The following is a 22,191-nucleotide window of genomic DNA, read 5'->3' as shown; positions in this document are numbered from 1 at the left end:
ATCAGGAGAGTTCTATCGGCAAAGAAAAACAGTAAATCTTCAGAGGTTGGTTGATTTCCAAATAAAATCTGCTCTCCAGACGTAGGAGGAAAATTGTCCATGCCAGAAAGACCATTAGCCTTTCTACCTAATTAAGCAACAGGCAAAACATTTGAAACATGTCCTTGTCTCAGCTACAGATGAACTGCAATAAATTCTTCTTGCATGAGATGTTCTCATCTTTTATCATGATGAAATTTCTGCCAGTTGTGACTGTCCTGAGGAGTGCAGAACTGATCTGGAGATGACGCTGCAGTTCCCACTATCCAAGCTAATGGATCTCGTTCTTCTCTGATCCTCTTTCTGCTGCTCTCCTCCATCAAAGCAGAAGCACATTTGGACGCAGGCCGAGAGGAGGGGACGAGCATGCAAGATCCATCAGTGTTAGGACATAGACAGTCACTCTCCTTGCACTGAAGATATCCATGTGAAATCTACGGTTGCCATCAGAACAAGGCATAGCCGAAAACAGAACAAGGTATAGCTGAAACCAATATCAACTTTCCATCCTTTACTCCAGGAGTGTTCCAAACATCAGGCCAAGGGGACCAAGCTATTCGTGTCTAGGCCAGGCAATCAAATAAAGTGGAACGACACCATCCTAAATAAAAACTTGTGCACCTGATAAGAATGCCATCCATTTCCTGGCCCCTTGTTTTGAAAGTCTCTACAATACTGAGAGGTCTGCGGACAGTCTGCCATTTAGAATAAACACTGTGATCTCTCTTGAAGGACTTCAAAATTACTTTTTCTAAATGCAATCTTTTTATGCCTTTGGAACACACTAAGGACAAAATTCCAATCATTAATGCTTAACTTTTACACATTCTTGTTTGTCTAGCTGAACAGTTCACAGGTACCAGACTCTCTCTGTCTCTTTCCATCTGCCTGACTGAATTGTGATTGAAGGTAAAATAGGACACTGCATTATCTAGCCAGAGCCAATCCAACAGGAGAATCAATGCTCTCTCAACACCTTACTGCAATTTGCATCACAGGAGCCAGGGACGTCTGGTGCATAGCACCCCGCTCCATCAGTCATCAAGAGGGGAGAAGTTTAAGGTCATCAGTCAGCACTTGGCATTCCCAATTCATTCACTCAGGTCACTTGCAGCTAAACAAATCCAACCAAATGAAACCTAAGCTAAGCCTAAACTTAAAATATACAAAACTAAAGCATTTGACACCACAAAGCATAAAAACATAAACCAGGAAAGTGCTAAATTAGATTAAGTAAATCATTTAAACAAACTAACCCCACTTTACAACAGTGAGTGTCATGGAGAAAGGAAACCTGTGGCTAATTAGAAGGCAAGGAATTTATGTCCCAACGCTTAGGGAAATGGAGGTTGATTCACCGCCTCACTGCAACTGTGACATTTTAATGAAATTTTAAAATGTAGTTTGTAGTCAGGAGCTACGTGGATTTATTCTGGCCTTCAGCGGGACAGCAGTGAAATATTCCTTTAACCCCCATCATCAGTTTTCCTTTTTTCCTAATTCAGTCTGTAACAACCTACTTTACTTTTTTCTAATTCAGTCTGTAACAACCTACTCTACTTTTAGACTGCCAATTACAATGAATCAGAAAAGTTAATATTAAGAATGTTAAGATATGACCACGGTCCACAAAAACCTGATGAATATGTCAGTGGTCAAGTTGGATTCTGTCTGTAAGCCACACACAGAGCTTGTAAACATAAATGGCACTGGTCTACAGCACTGAAGAAAAGCACCAAAACCCTTAAGCCAAATGAGCATTTATTCATTCAATTTGGCTTCTTCAAAATGCAACAGTCTATTCATTACCTAAATATAAAACACATAATCATAAGTTATGGAAAAATTCTCCAATTCTCATTAGTAATCAACTTTTCCATAAAAATCACTTCAAATATTGCCAAGCAGATTATAAAGATGGAGAATTTCAATATGGAAGACTTGGAAAATACCACAGTAAACAGATGCTTTTTGTGAATTTAACAGATTACAGGGAACATGGAGTAGATGATGGTTCTGATGTTCTGGATGATGAACAATTAAGATTCATTATCAACTTTAGGCTTTGAAAAACATGGGAGGAGTAGGAAAGGGGGAAAACCACACTACACCAAACTTGAAGGGAGGACCCAGTTCACGAGGCACTGATCTCGGTGGAATACGGCAAAAGTGAGTTTGACATCTTCATAAAAATAGCTGCCTCTCGGATACATTAACGCACGCTCGGTTACAGGTGGTTCAAAAAAGGAGCCAAATAATCATCAAATAGGCTACCATTCAGCAACATTATAAATCTGATTGCTGGATTACCAAAAGCACAATATACACCACCATCCAAAGTTTTATGCCTCGCTGCCTACTCTCTATTATTATTATTATTATTATTATTATTATTAATAATAATAATAATAATAATAATAATAATAATAAATAGAGAATGGAATTTTTCCATTTCACCTCTGCTGGTCAGGCCAGAGAAGGTAACTCGGGCCAGGCCTGTGGTCAAGGAGCTCTTCCAAAAGTCCTAATTGCAACAGGCCATTATACGTAACACTATGGGATGCCCTAGATGCTTAGACGGTTTAAAGTGTCGATCACCAGCTTGTCCCATCCAGCATGACTCAGTACAGCAGCACTTTCCACAGAGCAGAAGAGAATGAGAAGGTGGAAAAAGTGAGAGTTGGCCTGGTGTTTCTAGGCCCCCCGCCCCCTCCCTTTGGAAAGAGAATGGGCCAAAATGGTGCACATTCACTATAGTCCAGACCCAAAAGTGGCTACTTAAGGCTCTTTTCTGCCTCCATCAGGCCTGTCTTCAGTCCAGCTTCTGCCACCACATCTGAAGGACTCATTAATAATTAACAACAGTAGGGCAGTTTGATGTTAATATTTCAGTATGTTTTAACTAACCAGGCACAAAAAAGATATATTGACCAGGATGAAGTGCAAGAGATAGCAGCTAGCAGAGATAAATGCATCTAGTGGTGCAGACAATTTACAAATCATGGGAAAACTGCTTTAATTACTAACCTGAAATGCAAAGCTTTTCTTGTCCAACAGAACGGATGACATCCGTACAGCACAATGGCAATTTTGAAAGCGGCACTGCCACATAAAAGCTATTGTTTCCTTCACGGAGCATCACAAAAACAGGCCGCTTTCTCCCATCAGGAATGACAACGAAGACAGATGAATTGCTTCTCTTTTGATGACAACTGGGGGGACGACCACCATAATGAACATCTCCTGTCCATCAACATTGAATACGCCGCCAGAACCAGGGCCCCTCTGAGGCCCCTCGCTCTCACCCGCCGACACAGCTGTGCGCTGTGGCAGGCTGCCATCAATCATCCCAGTGACGTTAACCCCAATACATCACCATTGATGTGCGCTTAAAGGACTACCCAGGTAGCAGGTCCAATAGGAATGCCCCCGTCCAGGTACCATAGACATATTTTGCGCAGGATGAACCTGATGTCAAACTGATGGTGTCTTACTCTCTGAGGTACAAGCGGACAATGGAAAATTTGAAAATGAACAGATTCCAATGAGGCCATGTTATGAGAGAGCTGTGGACCTGGACTGCCTGTAGCCTGTTTAGTGCCCCACTTCAATACTACTGGGAGAAAAGTGCAAGACATTCCAGGTCTCTCTGCTCCTCCTCATACACCCCCCCCCCCCCCCGCCCCGCCCCCCCAGAAACACATGCAAACACAGATACATGCTGTAATAGTGAAAATGTACATCGAAGACACGGGCAATCAGAGCCGGCTCCGAGTTTTCACCTGCTTCGGCAGCAAACAAAGACATCATTCTGCGGCAGGTCCTGTGGGAAGCAACCTCGCCCCTTGCAGGACCGCACAGAAAAGCTCGGAGACAGCACTCCTCCCTTTCCTTTCCCTCCCTACCTCTCATAAGGCACTTTGGAAGTTGGCTCCAAGCTGGGAAAAGGAAAACTCTGCCCTGTACTAGCAGAGCCATTAGCACCAACCTAAATGACCTCCAGGAGATTTATCAGAGTGTGGGGACGGAGGAGAGGCAACCAGCTGTCAGGAACTGAGCCATGACTCTTACTACCTATCCTTATTGTTCTCCCTCTCGTTGGGAAGATCTACATCAGGATCTCAGGGGACAAACAAGGTCTGCGAAAGCTGATTCCCAGCAGGGTAAGCCCGATCCTCGCTGCAGTCTGGGCAGTTGACAAAGGACCCCATGGTAACAGTGCAGCTCTTTAAAAGGCACTGGTGAAATTCAAACCAAACGCTTAGCAAGCTAGTCACTAAATCAAGTCAACTACAAACAAGCGTGACCGGCGAGATGATCCCTTGGTCTGCTGTTTGCAAACAGACATAAATGAAATTGCTTTCAGACAATTAGTCAGTCAGTCATTTTGGCTCCTTTCAGCAACTACAATGCTGAGCAGTTCTTATATTTAGACTACAGGATAAAAGGTGAGTTGTGTTTATATAAACTTTAAAAACTCCCATTTGTGCAACTTCTCCACATCATTTATATTTCTATTATGTTGCAAAACCTAAGCTTTAGTTCTGATCCCTGCCATAGATGTAGAGCATCAGGAAAAGAAAAAAAGGAAAGAAAAAAGCAAAAAAAAAAAGCAAGCATTTCTTCTTTTGCCTCCTCTTGTACGTCTGGTTGAAGACGCTCAAGATCAACCTCTAGTCTAAGCCCTCTTGGGTTTTGTAAGGCTCCACCATGGAGAGTGCTCCATTGTCCACTAACATGTCATAAAACGTAGGCTCACAGATGGAGCCAAGGGGTCAGGGGTTAAGAAAACAAAGAAACCCTTGGGAAGGTCCAAAGCCTGCAGCAGTCAGTTTCACTGCGTCCATCTTAGTGAACCACCCATATGGAGTGCACATGCTCTATAGGAACTCTACAGCATACACTACTCGTCGACATGTCCACGGGAGTAACATCATTCAGCTCCATGTCTGTAGGGCAGGGGTTGCGCACACACACACGTATGGAGCCCAACACCGCGAGGCCGTTGAGCAGGGTGCCCTGACGCAGACTTCGGCATGTTCCAGTGTCTCTCTGCATTGGATGGAATCCCAATGAATGGGCACAGCAGTGTTTGTTTTTCCACACGACTGCATGGGAGAGCTCATTCACACTTGCTATTAGTTGGGGGTCGAAATAATTAAAATCAGATCAAAATTAAATAAATTTAAAAAGGGCCTCACCCGGACAAGCAGGAAAGGCCAAAGGCCTCATTACCTCGGTAGCTAATGAGATAAAATTATTTTAAGTGGACTTCGAGTTTTATGGATTGAATGCTGTACACCAGAGACAGCTGGTCAAAAGCTTCAGCTCTAAGATGCTTAGGAAGTAATCAGGTTACACAAAATAGAAGTTTAGGTGCCCCTGTGAGACTGCCACATAAGTGCGTCATAGCGAAGCAATGTTTATGCTTGGCTCTGTGAAAGCTAGATTGTGGCCACAGACCACCAGAATAGTCATGCACACACACACAAACACACACACACACGTTGTAGAAGAGCATGAGGCATGAAAATCCCGGTCTACTATTCAATGCCTGTTAATGTCTACTAGCGAACACTGACTGACAGTTTGCTGCAAAAAATACCGGATGGGAAACATTACTGCTATGTAGTCTGCAATGACTAACTCAAACAGTAAATGCTATATACATGACAAGTTAAAAGCACCTCAGCTACACACTACCCCCTGTAGCCACATGGAGTCAATGTTCTGATTTTTTTGGAGAGCAAGCATTTCCCAGATAGATGCATTGTTAATGGACAGACTCTCAAAGCTGAAAGAAATGGCACACAGATGATGCATGCTTCACGGTTCGCAGTCAGACTAGAGCCTTTTGTCCTCCCACCAGAGACAGAATGACTTCAGATGGGTGTGGGGGCAATATGCCCTCCGCCCTGCCTTCTCCTGGACAAACACTGCTGGAGGAAGTGGGACATTCGACAGACAGGCGGAACAATGCAGCAACTTGCTCGCCGCCCCTCCACATTCGTCCCGTGTCCGAAGCTGCACTAGGACTCGCAAAGAAGCAATGGCAGCCAGGTGGCCCGAACTCCATGTGGCCTGCGATTAAGCTGCTGTGATGGCAACAGCACTTCTCCACAAACGAGCTTAATCATCAGGCGAGGCAAGCCCACGACCCAACCGCTGACCCCAGACACTTAAGCTGCCAGAGGGATACTATAGAAGGTGAAGTAAGATGCAAGCGACAGAAGGAATGATCTTTTAGCACTTTATGGATGTATAGATGCAATACAACACACACACACACACACACACACACACACACACACACACACACACACACACAAAATGTGGTTCTCTCTTTGGTTTGTTGGGTGGGTATCTGAAGAAATTTTCAGACATGCTTATGATAGGTCACTTATTAAAGATGTTATCTAGACTGCACTGAAACCCAATGCAATATATGAACACAGGACATGCAAAATACCAATGTCCTTTTGGAGAGGAAATTGAAAACAACTCTTGAATTGAATAACTCTGTTGGGAATTCATAGAAGACTCATTGGATCAATAGCAAATGGGAACCTAATCTAATTATTGATCATTAAGCGAGTCTATTAGGCTGGTCAATTCGAATAGACTCAACCAGTTTTTGTTAACTTACATGCCAGACACAAGGCTAAATAGATTGCCGAGATGTCTATTATAGTGCAATCTTAGCTTCAAATGTTCTACCCCAAAAGTTGGCCATCTATGTGCCACAACAAAGCATGACACTATACAATTGGCTATTTCTTCAAATACCATCTCCTGCGGTTAGGCCTCCCTATGACTTCTGCCCTGGAGGCTGGCAAAGGGAAAGTGTTGCAAAGGAATTTCTGCCCGACAGCTAACTTACATAGCCAGTTCCACTGTAGGTGGTGGATTATGAGATTCAGCTGCATCTCTCTTCCAGTGTTTTACACAAGTTGCATTTCCTCTTCTGGAGGGGGGAGAAGAGAAAAAAAAACAACAAAAAAAAACAAACAAAAAAAACAGGAACCGGATGGCCTTCAAAGCCACATTTGATCAAAGATCAAGGATTTTTGCAGGTTCTGTTTGATGCTTTTCCTACAGGCATAAAGCATGTTTAGCCCATGCTCATCTGCAGATGGCCAGCTTTCAACAATTCCTGAGGTGTGCATGGAAGAAACAAAATGTTACTAGCCTACTGTTGGGGGGGAAGCTGACAATACAACCTTCTCTTAATTCCATACACAGGAAATAGTGTTTCTTCCTCACTCTGCTTGGGGGGCAGAGAATAGGCACAGCCTGAGTTTTGCTTTCTACTAATAAGATTAGATAGAAAAAGTTCTTGAAGGTTTATTAAAAGCCTCAACGTGTGACCTGTTTCAAAAGGAATCCCTGGAAATCAGAGGACACTTCTTTAAAATGAACTAACACCTTGAGCTTTTTAGAGCAAGCGCTGTATTACATGTAGGATATATGCCTGACAAGCAGTCTGCATTAAAGAAAGGAGAAAAAAAAAAAAGACAAGATTGTGTTACACATGCGCTCATTTTATGCATGTGCAGGATTTTCCAAAATGCATTTGACATTTGCCAGTGTCTATAATGCAAAAAGTGTAAAACGGTCAATTTCATTTTAAACATTTCTACAGCCAGTTTTAAAAAAAGTCAGATCTAGATTCTTCTCAGCGGTGAACCTGCAGACATTACATTTGCTTCACATATCTGGGTGTTAACCAGATATGCAACTTTAAGATCACCAGAGACAACTAAGATCAGTCAGAAAAATTACATCCAAATATTATGCCCAAAACATTACTTTTCACACATTACTTAGACTAACTCCATTATGGTCATGAGTCTCATCATTATACTAATTTATGTTTTTGCCTTAGATACACAAGGCACCTGATATCTTTAATGAAAAGATTTTCTGGGACTCACTTCCTACATCACAGTGTGTACTGGAAAATATTTAGTTTAAGATATGAGTAAATGAAGACAACTAATTGCATCGAAAAATGTGTTCTGGGCTGTGGAGACAACCCTTCGGTTTTATCTTTGTTGGAGACTACTGTCAAAACAGTCTAATCTGTGCAGATCCCATTAAGCTAAATGACTTCCTATGTCCCCCATGAGTGACTAGACTGTCAAATTGGTCCACATATGGTACTGAAGTGAGCTGCATCTGACAACCTTTTACTAAAATCACTTTCATTCAACAAATTCACACGCAAATAATTGCTCTCCCTCACACCCCCCCCCCCCCGCCCCCCCACACACGCCTGTCCACAACCCCCAACTGGCGCTAAAGGTGGAATATGCGGTGGTAAAACAAACCCCCTGTACTTTCAGCTCCAAGAGCAATCCACCATTTTGGCTGCCTAGTAAAAATGTTCAGCACATCAAGTTACGGCCTCTTTTTTATTATTTTTTACATTTTCCTCTATGGCGGTGAAAAATGTCTACGAAATCCAGGCATGGAAAAAAAACCAAAAATCTGATCTGGGTTCCTCTGCTGCTGAAGCCCCTATGGATTTGTTTGTTACAGGACTTAAAAATCAAAAGCAACAATGACTTGGGCCACCACACTGAGTTTTCTTGGTTTTATTCTAATGAGCACCCCGTGTCTCCAACCACATGATTCATCTCTTTGTTGTTGGTCCAAAAGCAATAGCACAAATGGAAAAGAGGAAAGGGAGAGACAGACAGACAGACAGACAGAGAGAGAGAGAGACACTAAGGACTTATCAGGCTACACACGTGTGCACTCCTAGTGTACTGCCCAGACGTGCAGCAAGGTCCTCTGAATGAGAGATGGAGCATTAGGTGCCCGCGGGGACCGGAGCGGTCATGGCACCGCCCTGTCAATCTGCATGCGCACGGACCCGCCAAGGAACTCGCTTAGCATCTCATAGCACACACGGGAACATTAACACATGCGTCACTTGATGTGGGTCCAAACAAAACACAGATGGCACTCAGCTCCATGATTGACAGTGCCCCCTCTCTGCAGCATGCTCTTACACCATCGTCCCCTAGGCACCAGATGTTTCAGCATCGCAAAAGATGCAGCAAAAACTCGCAGAGACTCTCCCCATCAGCTTCTACATTCGCAACGCTGTATCCACTAACAGACTTCTACAGCCTGGCTTTTCCCTATTAGATCAGTGATGAACTATGAGGTCGGCACATCATGAATTGGCTGTATTTAGCACTGTTATTACTGATGCTTTCATTAACAGGCTAAATGACTAAATAGCTAAATGTTTTTGGGGAGGTAAAGTAAGAGTTGCAAAAGGTGAGCACATGCCTGTTTCTTGGGATTTTTTTCCAAATTAGTTTATGCCAGTTTTCTGAAATATAAAGCTAAGGAAATTCAACCCATTTACTAGAATTCATTAAATCCATACTGACACTAATGTGGCATTAATACGCCCAGCAGTGCTGTAATCTCTAGCAGCCCTGGAGCCATGACTGGTCCCTTTCAGTTCGGACCGATTTTGCCGTTGGCTTTGGTCAGCAGATGGTGCGCGCAGAGATGCACTGAGACAAAGGGCTCCGTGCCAGAGCCTTAAGCGGCCCGTTTAACACGGCCCGCCTGGTGGATCCGAAAGCCCTGCGTTGCACAGCACTCCCGAATCCTTCCCAGATGGCTGCGAATTACCCTAGAACCAGTGCACTGCAGCATGGACCTGTACAGTGAGCAACAGTGGAGGATCAGGCCAGTTGGCAACATCTGAGCACTGAAATGTGAAAGTGTGACATGATCTCTTGACTAGATATACTACAAGTGCAGCATTATAACAAAAGAAAGGGTTTGGATTTTTTTTTTCTTTTCTTTCAAAGTGATTTGCAACAAGGCTTCACGTATACCTGCACGATCCAAGATAAGTCAGTCAATCTAGGCCAGAAGGAATGCCCGTCACACACACGCAAATACATACGTAAACATCCAGATACACACGGAGGACAGGGAATTCCTTCTCAAAAGCTTGTCCTTTTCTTAAGAATGCTGCCTCAGTATAACGCCGAGTCAGCGTTCAGGCAGAGCCAATCGGAGTCAAGCCGCAGCCCAATGCTAGGAACAGGGGCCCTAGGCCCTGTGCGGCGGCAGTAGGATCGGGAATGCTGCCGGCGTTCCTCAGCATCCGCTAAACGGCTCCTGGAACAGGTGTTCAGGGAAGAGGCGTTCTAAGATGAAAAGAGAAGGGCATTAAACATATACATATAAAGTACAGAAAAGTGAGACAAATGGCTTGGTGCTAGCAGAAGTCTCTGGCAACAGTCAGCCATGCTGTGTGAAAGGCAGACTTGCGGAGCTAGGAATGCTCCATCTGAAGCAGGGGATACGGGACAGTATGTACTTCAGTCATGGCTGTGAATCATGACTGCCTGGCAATGAAGTACATCTCTGCCCCAGTGTTCTAATGACCAATCAATGTTGAAACTCATGAAAAAACAGACCGTCTACAGCTGGATGTTAGAAAAATATGATACTTTAAGTAGTTTGCAGTCTTTCTGCCAGTATTGGTAAAAACAGGTTCCTCACACCTTATTATAAGCTTCAACTAATGGAGCTTTTCCCAACCTGATACAACCTGTGTTTAAATGCAAAGAGCATTTGGTATCCCCAGCTGCATGTGCATCTGATTAGTGGGAACATACACTCATGCCAGCACAAGGTTGGCTTTTAGAGAGGATGAGGAAAACCAACCAAATCTACCAGGTAGGCATGGCAAAGGCAGATTTCTCATGGCTGCTGGAGTCGTTGGCCCAGAAGACTTTGCGAGTGTTTAGAACAGGGGCCTAAAGTAAGGATATGCCAAGCCAGCCTATTAGTGAAGCCTCCTTTGATGAGGCGCTGATTGGTGCTGGTTTATATCTCCATTAAGATATCCCAATGCTAGATCATCATAGCACCTTATTGACAGCTTTACCAACCAGCAGGACTCATATCAGTTGTTTACGGTTTTTAAAAATTAAATGCAGTGAAAAAATATCTACAACTCCTTGCGCTTTCTGTTCTTTAAAATGAACTTAAGTCACCTCTAAAACAGCTCACCAACTATAGCCGTTTCAAGAAAGACGGCACCTGGGCGCCCTTTACCAACAAGCTTGAACTTGACAGAAACCAGTGCAAGAAATGGGATCATTGCGAAAGTCTACACTGATCCAATAACCTACTTTGTGGGTGGGTAAAAAGGGGAACGTGGCCTCATTCCAAGCACTCACCTAATCTGCTTCAGTACCAGTATTATGCAAACAGGGACGTTCAATGAAATTCTTAGGCCATGGGCAAAGGCAGTCTCTATGGGGGGCCCCCTTTCCATCTCATTAAAAGGTTCAGAAATAATTCTAATCAACAACAACATACGAAAGTCTAGCAAGATGGTAAAGTCCAGCCTAGCATCACAAATAAAAGCTGAGCAGTCTTAAACAAGCCCATTTCTGAATAATAAAAAAAACCACCTCATCTTTTCTCTTTATTCTCTTATCTTGTTTAACAAGCAGTTTATTTTGATTTTCTTGTTGGCATGAAAACGTTACATCCCTTTTCTATCAGAAGTGGCCACAACATTTAAATCCATTGTGACCATCCAAAGTCTGTTATAAATAGAATGTTCAGAATTTCAATTGTTTTCCAATATTCACTTTGGCAGGGCAAACAGTAGCTTTAACAGCATGGATATGTTTTATAGTCAATAAAACAGTCACAGATAAAAAGTTAATATCTGCCTTTATAGAGATGTCTGAAGAATCATGCAATCCTAGATTAACACCAGTCTGCTGGCCAAAGTCTGATACTGGGAACCCTGCTCTGATACAGAGATTATCCAGAACATGCTCATAAAGGATTTTTTTGACGCACGCGAGAAAACCGTTTTAAAACTCAGTGTCTTCAGGATATCCCCTTTCAGTCAAATAAATCTTAAGCCTCTTCCATTAAACCTGACAACCATGTGAATCAACCTTGAAGGATCTTGTCCGTTGTTGCAAAATATACTGAAATTCGTCACTTCATCATCATCTCCTATGTCACAATCTTGAGTTGCTGTGTGGTGAACAGCTGCCAAAGCGATGCGTGGAGCAGGCGTCCTCTGCAACGAGTCTCTAGACTCCTTCCATTTCACCCACTACCCCCCCCGCCCCATCTCGCACTCCCCTGCTAACGTTATGTTGGCTAGCTATGCTTCCCTCTGGACGCTCCTGAACCTGCATAGTGTCTTAGCTCCAGGTTACAAGGACAGCAAGTGTTTGCACCAGGGCTTTATCAGATATAAACCTCCCTACTGTTGCTGAAAGGAGGACCTTCCACCAGTCACTTAAAGCCCAAGGTCCATCAGAGGAGCACTCCCTGATGCTGGCATCATTACGCATCTCTAAAGTAATGTTCCATGTTTTTTGTTCCCTGTTCGGGTAGCAGAGGGGATTACAGACTATTATGCGTCTTCATCTTTGGGCAAAGTCATTATGTTTTACGTATATCTGTACAGCAGCAAACAGTATTGCCTGGGGGTCAATAAAATAATAATAATAATAATAATAATAATAATAAATCCACCACCACCACTGCATATGATTCAATAAATCTCCCTTTTAAATCTCTAACAGAGCAGCGCAACCTGCAGTCCTGCAACAATAACAAGAATTTAAAAACATGCGCCATTTATTGTTTTTTATTTGAGCACAAAGAAGGTAAAAAAAAATAAAAATAATTTGTTAAAAATCAATGCAAAGTGGCCAGACGTGCACGCTGGCATTCAGTATGAGCGGCAGAGATGGAGGAGTGCATGGAGGAAGGAGAGTGGGTCTGGGAAGGGTCAGCTGCGACGCTGCTCCCGTGGTCAGAGACCTGCTGACATCAGCACCCCTCCCCTTCTATACCGCTCCATATTTAGCTGCCTTCTCCTCTCCATTTTTTGGTCCCTTCTCTTCTTCTTTTGCCTGAAGCTGTATGGTCTCTCACCCTCACCACACTGGCATTTCTGTCCTCTCCTCAGTCATCTCAACAGTCTCCCACCCGTCTCAGACGCTCTCGTCATCCATCGTGCAGAGCGGAGCGCTTGGATGTATCGTCACAGATCAAAGGGGCTCAGAGAAAAGGGGAAAAAAAAGAGACTATGCCACAAGAAAGATCGTGGGAACTCTGATGGGATAAAAATGTCAGAGAGCAGAGAGTCACTCAACCAGCCTTTCTTCATAGTGTCAGAGATCAGTGATATGGCAGGCTTGTTTCGGCTGATAGCTATGCTAGCCTTGTGTTGTGTGGTATGAGGCCAAACTAGATTCGAATAATCAGCACTCAAGGCTGTGTAATGCATTCTGTCTGTCTAGGAATTGTCTGTGATTAAAGAGGACATTCTCAGACCTTGACCACAGATTTACAATGGCTACTATTTTGAACAATCAAATCAGATGTCGGGTTTTAAGTAACCTGTGGAGGAAACAGCAAGGCTGGCTGGGAATAAGTCTTGGGACAAGGGATTTAGCAGAAACGTTATGCCTTCTAATGATCTGTTGTGCAAATACAGCCCACTGCTCTTGTCAAATATCTATGAATACAATTTGAGCTGATTTTGGAAGTTAGGCTCTGAAATTCTTCAGATTAAAATCTCACACAACTTCATTACTTTAATTGAAAGCTGAGCTCTATTCAATCTCTTGAAAGCAAGATTCACTTATAAGTCAATAGACAGACTACAGACTACAATCGATCTTGAACACTGAAGCACACATGCACAAAAAAGTTCCGAAGAAAGTCAATGACCGTGAAAACAGGAAACGTGAGTTTCGCGATCAACTTTAAGAAGCGCAGCGAGTGACCCGACGGCCGCGGAAATGAGGGCTTGCAAAGGCACACTAATGGACTTCCTCAGAGAGAGTGAGTGTCAAACAGCAACAAAACAATGTGAATGTGCACAGCAATCAAAGAGAAACCAAAGGAAGAGAACTGAAGTGCAAGGACAGAAGCTCCAATCTTATATTGATGTGACCTTCCTGCCCATTGGGGTGGGGCTGGCTCACTGATGAATGAAAGCAATGGTATATTCTAGCAGTCAACACACTCATTATGCAAAAGAAACAGTTTGAACTCCACTGCAGTGAACTGTAGCATAACAGTATTGCGCTGACAGGATTCTAATGTCACTAGTAACCAAAAACATTAGCGCAATAGCTTGCTCTGTTCCCAGCAGCTAGGCTTTTTGTTTTGTTTGTGACGACAAGGACCTGCTGACCAGGACTGTCTGGGGCGCAGAGGGGAGAATGAAACATTGTGCTGGCAATAGAGTGCTGCAGTCTGCAACCATGAGAATGTTTTCTCATTTTTCATGCTAGCGGTCAGTGCCACAGCCAGCCGGCCAAGTCACACGATTCATTTTCAGTTAAAATTTCATTATTAGTGCTGTAATTATTTTTGTTTTTAGAGGGAAGCTGGTAAAAGCAGCTGAAATGTGTACAGAGCCTAATGAACTGTGGAGCGTTCTTAACCAGGTTTGTTCTCAGGTCTGCTGAGTTGCTAAGTTAAATTAAGATGTTTCCAGGTTTGGCAACGGGCCTTCTAAAATGGAAGGCAATGTAACTGGCTCATGAATTTGAGGCAGCTGGCATCCAAGGAGGGTGGGTCTTACAGGAAAAGATAGAGCTAACCTATGTGTTAAGAGTAGGAGTGAGTGTGAATGTGTGTGATGAAGGAGGGTTCCAAACCACACAAGCAACCATAAGCAGCTAAATGCTGGCTGTTCATTTCCCCTCTGAATTCCAGCAGGGTCCAGACACATGAAGCTTGGTGTGGGTGAGAAACTTTGGGCCCCTAATATACCCAAGTCAGCTTGAGGCCCCCAACATTTGCATGGTCCAAAGCATCTCTTTCAAGGAATGAGTGTCGTTTGTGTTAGACAGGCAGACAGACACACATTTTAAAATCACAAATCTCTGCATTTTATGAGCTTATGCCAAGTTTGTATTAATAGAGTGTAATGGACTGAAGCATATACCAATGTTCCTCAGCATTTACTGAAACACTCAAAGCCTTACAAATATGGAAACCCATCAGTACAGTCAGAGACCTGAAGCAGCCAGCCATTCAAATCACATGATCTTTACTATTTCTGAATATAAGCAAGGTCACTACAGTCACCTCAGAGGTTTATTCTCCTCTCCCTGCTGCTGAAGCGGAGACGTTGATCCTGTTTCTTCTGAAAGGCAGTCTCTCGCAAGGGGTGCCTTTAGATACGTAGGCCAGAGGTCTGGAGTCAGAGTTAAAAGCAATCACGGGCCGTTCTACTAAGGACCTTGGCCACCACAGTGCCACTCTGATGCCTGGTGGAGGGGCCCTTCTTGCACTCCAGAGTCGCCCCCCCCAGAACAGGAAAAACGTGCCAACCATGACACATATGTATCAGCACATGGAACAAGGTACACACCGTGAACAAAAAAAAAAAAAAAGGAAAAAAAAAAAAAAAGAGAGAGTCAAGAAAGCTTTAATGAAAACAAACTGAACTACGGTACAGTCAGTAAAAGGAGCACAAAGGGCCTCTTGTGTGGAGGCTTTCTGACGAGAGAGAGAGAGAGAGAGCACGAGCTTAGCTTTGGCAGCAGGTGAGGATGGATGGGTCAGGTCTAGAGGCAGAGTCTGCTGATACTCGATGGCAGGTCTGCCTGTTGGCACGGAGACGAGCGTATGCAACCTCGGTCCCAGCACTACAGATCAGCGCAGTGTACGAATCCCATGCACACCCCCAAATGACACACCGTAATCCTGCCCTGCTGCCTGCGAAGCCAACTAAATAGGAAGACCTGTCCTGTATAGTAACACTAATCACTGACATCAAAGATGTTTTTCCAGCACATAACCTCCACCATTGCTGTGTTGCATTCTAACTTTTTTCAATGGAAGCTTTTAATTCAGGGATTTCGCTGCAATTAGAGAGCGCCTTCTTATCTAATGAATACTGAGAGACAGTAAAGGCACTGAAAAATTCATCTGGCTTTTATGCTTGTGAGCAAACTCAAACACTTATTTCGGGGGTTTCAGACAAGCAGTATGTAAAAGAGCTGCACTGGTATGTTCAACACAGGAAAAAAAAAAAAGAATGCAAAAAGGCCTTACCTGGCTATGACCTCACATTCCGAATCCTGCCTGTGGCAAAAAAACAAAAAAAAACAAAACAAACTAGGCTACTTGTCACAACCACCGGAAACGAGGTAGAGAATAAGCCTTCACTGTTGTGATGACTGAGAACCTCAGGCGAGAGAAGCCTTGCCATCTTTCCTCGTGAGAAAGAACTCAGCCAGCCATATCCTCAGGCAACTCTGGTGTCAGACTTCACACAGCACAGCTGAAAGTCAAGTTTAGTGCAGGAATTATGCTGATTCATCATTTTGAACCCTATTTTGGTATTAAATGAGTCAAACCCATCTTAAACTGTGGTGAGGACTAAGAACCTCTGGCATCAATTTTTTTTAATGCATCCAAGTTTCCTTTTGGTTTTGAATGTCACAAGCATGGCTGAAAGTCAGGTTCAACAGTGCAATTAAGCTGCTTTGCCACTTTAACCTTAATTTAAGGAAGGCAGTATGGATACATCTATGCGCTTTCTAGAGCTATGTAATACATAGTGGTGCATAAAGTTATATATAAATATTTTAGCATTATAACTTGACAGTAGGATGAAAACTGAAGGCATGGGGAGTTCAGTTAGCTAGCTAAATACAATCAATATTTAAAGACCAATGTCAACTCATTAATGAATATTCATTTCCTTTTAATCTTTATATTTATTTTACAAATTACTACTTTACCAATATAACCTTTTCCCCCAATAAGCATCCAAACATTCATACAAAACATTTGCATGAGCAGAAACAAAAAGTTGCATGTGCATTATTGATCCTAATACCATTGTAATGAAGTTCACTATAGTAATTATTTTCTTCCTGGGTCCCAGAAAGGTACTTATTTGAGTTCTTCAAGTTTAAAGGATTTTTTTTTAATTATTTAATTTATTTTCTAAAATCAACCTCTAGGCCACTTTACTGTTTCATAGGTGTTTTGATAAAATCACAGCATTTCAAATTATTCAAAAACCATAAATAAAAGTTTGGAATTACACAGGCCAATCTTTAAACTCACATCAAGGTATTTGCCCGTTTGCGTTTAATATATTGTACATGCAGTATTCTAGTGACTTTCAGAAGAAAATTCCCAGCTTTCTTTCAGTCTCCACCATACACAATAGAACAGATGTACGGAACACTACTGCCACGCCATCAACGGGTGCCAGGCAGCCCAGAGCTAGACAGGAGCAATGGAGGGTCAAGTCCCATGCTCAGGGACCCAACAGCAGCAAGCCGGCAGCAGCGGGGCTCGAACCAGCAACCTCCCAACCTTAAGTCAAGCACGTAACCACTGAGCCACCATCGTCCTTCCTTTTAGTCTAGCAATGAAGCAATGTGATGACAAAATGCCTGCACGCTACCGGCAAGTTCACCTGAAGGAAAGACCTGGCCTGAATCACTCAAGGGTCCTTAGACATTGCACACAGAGCACAAATGTACCGAGAAGCAGCAGAGCCCATTCCTGGCTTGTAACCTGCTCACTGAATGTGGATTACGAGCTACGGCGAGCCTGCAATGCATGGCACTGTGGCAACTATTTGAAAATCGGAAGCTAGGGTTCACCCCACGATTCCTGACATGCTTCAAGCACCAAAGAGGTTTTAAAATACAGCTTTTTAAAGTGGGCTATTATACCCCCTTTACTCATGTTAGTGCCCCCCCAAACCCCCAGTGCATGCAAGGAAAAAAAAAACGTCAGAGGTAGTTCAAGCTATGGCTGGAGATACCAAGACTGGGTATCAGAAAAGTTCCCCTCTTAACGTAGAAAGGAAAGCCATATCTGAACAATTTAAATTTAGGCCACTTTTTCTGATGTAGGCAGCCCACAAAAATTTGACCGGTTGTTTTATTTCACAATTTGTGGGTTGGTGGGCAATCAAGATACCCAAATTATCCATGTATAAAGCACTGAAAGTTTATTTATTTTTCATATTCCATTTAAAAGAATCAATAAAGCTGCCCCTTGGGAAACATTTACTGTGAAAAACGGACCTTTGGTTATGAAAGAAAGAAAAGATCATTAATATGAATAAGTAGAAATTTGTTGAGGTAAGTGGAAAAACATCTTAAACAGATTCCACAAAATCTCACCAGGTTTTCTACAAAGTACACAGTCACAATTTATAGCTGACGAACCCATTGACTTAAGAGCCTTTTTACCTGACCGTTCCGACACAGAGGAAGCGTTGAAACGCTTTCTCTGGTCAAAGGCCAAGCTCTTCGACCTCCGTATTTATTTTTGAAATAAAACCAGTAAACATTTATTTGCTTGCAATTTTGCTAACTTTAGCCTCCAACTTTGGAGCAACAAAATAGCACATACACGAGTCCAGCAGCCACAGGCCGCCTGAAAATACACGAGCTTGTCCAAATACTGGACTGACCACTGAGCCCCCCCCAAAAAGAAACAGGGAGAAAAAAAAAAAACAAAACAAAAAAAAACACAACCAACAACAAACAATGAAGAGAGGGAGTTATGGAGGGAGGGAGGTCAGCTGAGACCTCACATTCCAAAACGCAGACAAGATGAGGTGTGCCACACTTAGCTGCCAGGGGAAAGATGCATTGGAGACTGCATGAAGTCGTTCAGAGGGCAAGTGCAGCCAGGTCACAGCTCTTCCCTTCAGCTCAAGGCCGATGGAGAGCAGAGCTCTGATGAACCCCTTTGCCTGGTTGATTTAATAAACTTGTGACTCTTGATGTTAAAGAAGACCATGACTAAGCAATACTCTTAGTTTAACCAGCTCAGGAGGCTAAATAACTGTAGTTATGCACGGGCTACTAAGCATTCAATGAGTAAGTAAAGGGGAAAGTGTATAGCCCATTTCATATTTTGGGTGTTGCCTTCTTATAGAAGGTCTTCAGGCTTTTGGAGCAAAAATATATGCTGAGAGATACTGTGGAAGCAGTAGAGAAACTTCAGGGTTTTTGTGTCTGCGATGGTGTCGAAATGTATCGAAACTAAGATGGTTTTCAGCAGAACAGGAAGAGGGAAAAAAAAAAAAAATCCCCATTTTGGCCAAGTGTGCTTTGAACTGGCTGTAGCAGCATGGTTTCCTAAGTTGCCTTTAAAAAGGGTTCATATTTATGCATAAGTCCCAAGCTCCCAAAACCATCTCGGATAAATTATATTATATTATACATATATTATATATATATATATATATATATATATATATATATATATATATATATATATATATATATATATATATATATATATATATATATATATTAAAAAAAACCTGCAAAGTACAGGACTGCAGTGACAGTATAATTCCTGGTTTTACCATGTAGCAAGAAATAGATTCCAGTGCATTTTGTTCCTTTTTTGGGAGAGAATGTGAGAATGTAGAGAGGCACTGAGCAGAGATCCACATCCTGTGGATTCATCTGACCAAAAAAAAGAAAAAGAAAGAAAAAGCAAACAATTTGTCAATAAGCCTTTAAGCCTTGTGAATCAGGAGGAGAGAATGGTTCTGCTGACGAGATGTATATTTGCACACGCGCGCACACACAAAAAAACGACCTTGTGGTTTTCAATTCTCATCACATGCATCAGCATGTTTATCTCCATCATATTCGACTAGTTCTGCAACAGAGCGTTCGTCCAAGATCAACACCATCGCAATGCAGGGACCCAGCCTCTGGACCTGCGGTTCCTAGGGCAACACATGCGACACTGGTAGAATTAAAGTGTGTCACAAAACCTGCAATTATCAAGGAGCTACATCTCAGACATATGTATGATGCAATCAAGATTTCATACACAATACTCCAAAACAGGCTTCACAGTACGACATTCACACAGCACACTATTCTATACCAATGAGTATGCTGAACCCCACCACAACTTCTTGTGTTTTTTTTTTTTTGTTTTTGTTTGTTTTTTTAAGAACTGAGAACAAAAAACCCACACCACACAAGAGGTTCAAAGACTTTATGGAACCCCCATCCCTTAAATATGTTATTAAAAATTCATAAAAACAACAACAAAAATTAAATGGGCTTCAGTTACCAGTCCCCTACAAGATGCAAAAAAAATGGGGCGAAATGGGAACAACATACAGATATATTGTCATTTTGATACATGGCTGAATTTCTCATTAGGCAGCTTGGATTGGCCTCTCTCATACAGTGAGCAGAGACACACCTTCATTTTGCAAGAGAAGAGGTATGGGACACACACAGCTTTCTTCAATACTATCGATTCATGGCACAACAATACAATAAGAGCAAAGCAATGAAGCAGTTGAGAGAAACCTGACTGCATTCTCCAATTTACTGACTTGAAATGGTAAATTTTAGTTGAGTATCCATGAGAGAAAATAATCGAAGAGAGAAAAAAAAAAAAAAAAAAAAAAAAACCACAAATCTTGTGGATAAGCCCACAGAAATCCTACCATGTGGCATGACGACAACTGCACATCGTCACGGGCTCCGGTTTTGGGAACCAGTCCAAGCTGGAGGTCTGCGGACTCCTCACAATGGTTATGCCATTTATCACCACAGCTGATTGCTGCACTTACACACAATGACAGAGAGCAGTGGTTTTTCCAGGGCTAGCCATCCATCAGCTGGAGACATCTACTGTGAATTTTTCAATATCATTGTCTTCTATTACAGATTAATCCAAGGATATCAAAACCATCCTCACAGAGGCAATGGTACAGGCATACGCACACAAAAAAGAAGAAACGTGAACATGCTGTAGCTAGGAAACGCTCCGACAGGCACTGCAGAAACGGTCTGGACCTGCATCACCCTGTATCGGGCCAATGCCCTCGGGCTCGTGCTACGAGTCACACTACATCCTCGGAGCACAGTCCTCTTCTTTGGAATACATATCGCAGCATATACCAGATGGAAGGTTTTGCATCCAATCGATCCAGCTCTCGCAATAAAGGCCTTGATTGGCAGGGGCCCATTATGATCACAAAAAGCCTTGCACCACTGACACAGACTTCAGGCCTTAAAACTGCAACCGAGAAGCAGGCCTTCATTTTAGACATTTTAGACTCTTGCTCTTTGAGGTCACTTAGCAAGGCTAAGACTCTCTGAGGACTTGTTGAGACTTGCGATGCAGTTGGTCCACAGCAGCGTCTGTAAAGAGCTTATGGCCGAACGCGCTGACGTTAATAGCAGATTGCCCAACTGTGCTGCTGTGCAACTGTAATTAAAGCACACATCAAATGCACATTAAAGTCCTACCGGGCCTGAGCTCTGAGGGGACACTCATAGCAGCACAGCCTCCTATTCAGGCATGCTGCACTGGCCAGAAGCCACCAATAATTTATCAGGGGCCTCTGATAGTTTTCCAACCTTCTAATTTTTCCATTTTGCCAATTTTATGCGCAGCATGGTCATATTTGCCATGAAGGATTACGTATGTGGCTCCTTGAGTAGGCAAGGATGGAAAAGGCGTAATCGTGCCATGACAGATGGGTTAAGCAGACTAAGAGAGACAAAAGACAGACAGGAAGAAGTATGAGATCGTGGTTAGTGAAGAGGAATGGGCCACTTCTTGTTCATGCAGACCAAACCATCTCTCAAACACTGAAGAAAGCAAACATTGCACCAAAAAGTATTGCTACAAGTACGATGGCATGTCATATCAGTACAACTCAACCACTTTCTCTCCGTCTTCTCCTCAACAAGACACCTTGATGGGTACAACATGGCAATCAGCCTGTCTAAATCAGCCTGTCTGACCATGGCTTTGAGACAGAGGAGGAAGATGATGAAACCTTGGGAAATGAATCACAGAGATGACTATCTAGTCTTAGTTCAGGGGTTACTCTTCCTAAAGGTCACTGTAAGTCTGATGCAGATAACTTTCCCATGAGTCACTGTTCACTGCTGCTGGGGTATTTTTTTCCATGCTGACCCTTAACAGGCTTGTCCAGACCGGCACGCTCTTAAACGGGAGCATAACAGTCAACTTGGGGTTCTCTCAAACCAGCATCCACAGGGGTATACGCAGTAGTGCCAGACTCACAACACATCAGCAAAAGACTTGCTGAGGAAATATGACACCCTT

General features: G+C 42.9%; 1 protein-coding gene across 2 annotated transcripts in view; it reads right to left on the bottom strand.

Annotated features, from left to right (window-relative positions):
* chsy1 (chondroitin sulfate synthase 1) overlaps positions 1 to 22,191 on the bottom strand; it is a 40,357-nt gene that overhangs the window by 14,727 nt on the left and 3,439 nt on the right. The gene's annotated exons all lie outside the window — the stretch shown is intronic.

The sequence above is a fragment of the Electrophorus electricus genome, chromosome 3, assembly GCF_041902795.1.
Source record: "Electrophorus electricus isolate QZ-2024a chromosome 3, ASM4190279v1, whole genome shotgun sequence".
NCBI classification, from domain to species: Eukaryota; Metazoa; Chordata; class Actinopteri; order Gymnotiformes; family Gymnotidae; genus Electrophorus; species Electrophorus electricus.
Note: the sequence above shows the minus strand (reverse complement) of the source record. Positions and strands in the feature narration are given on the sequence as shown.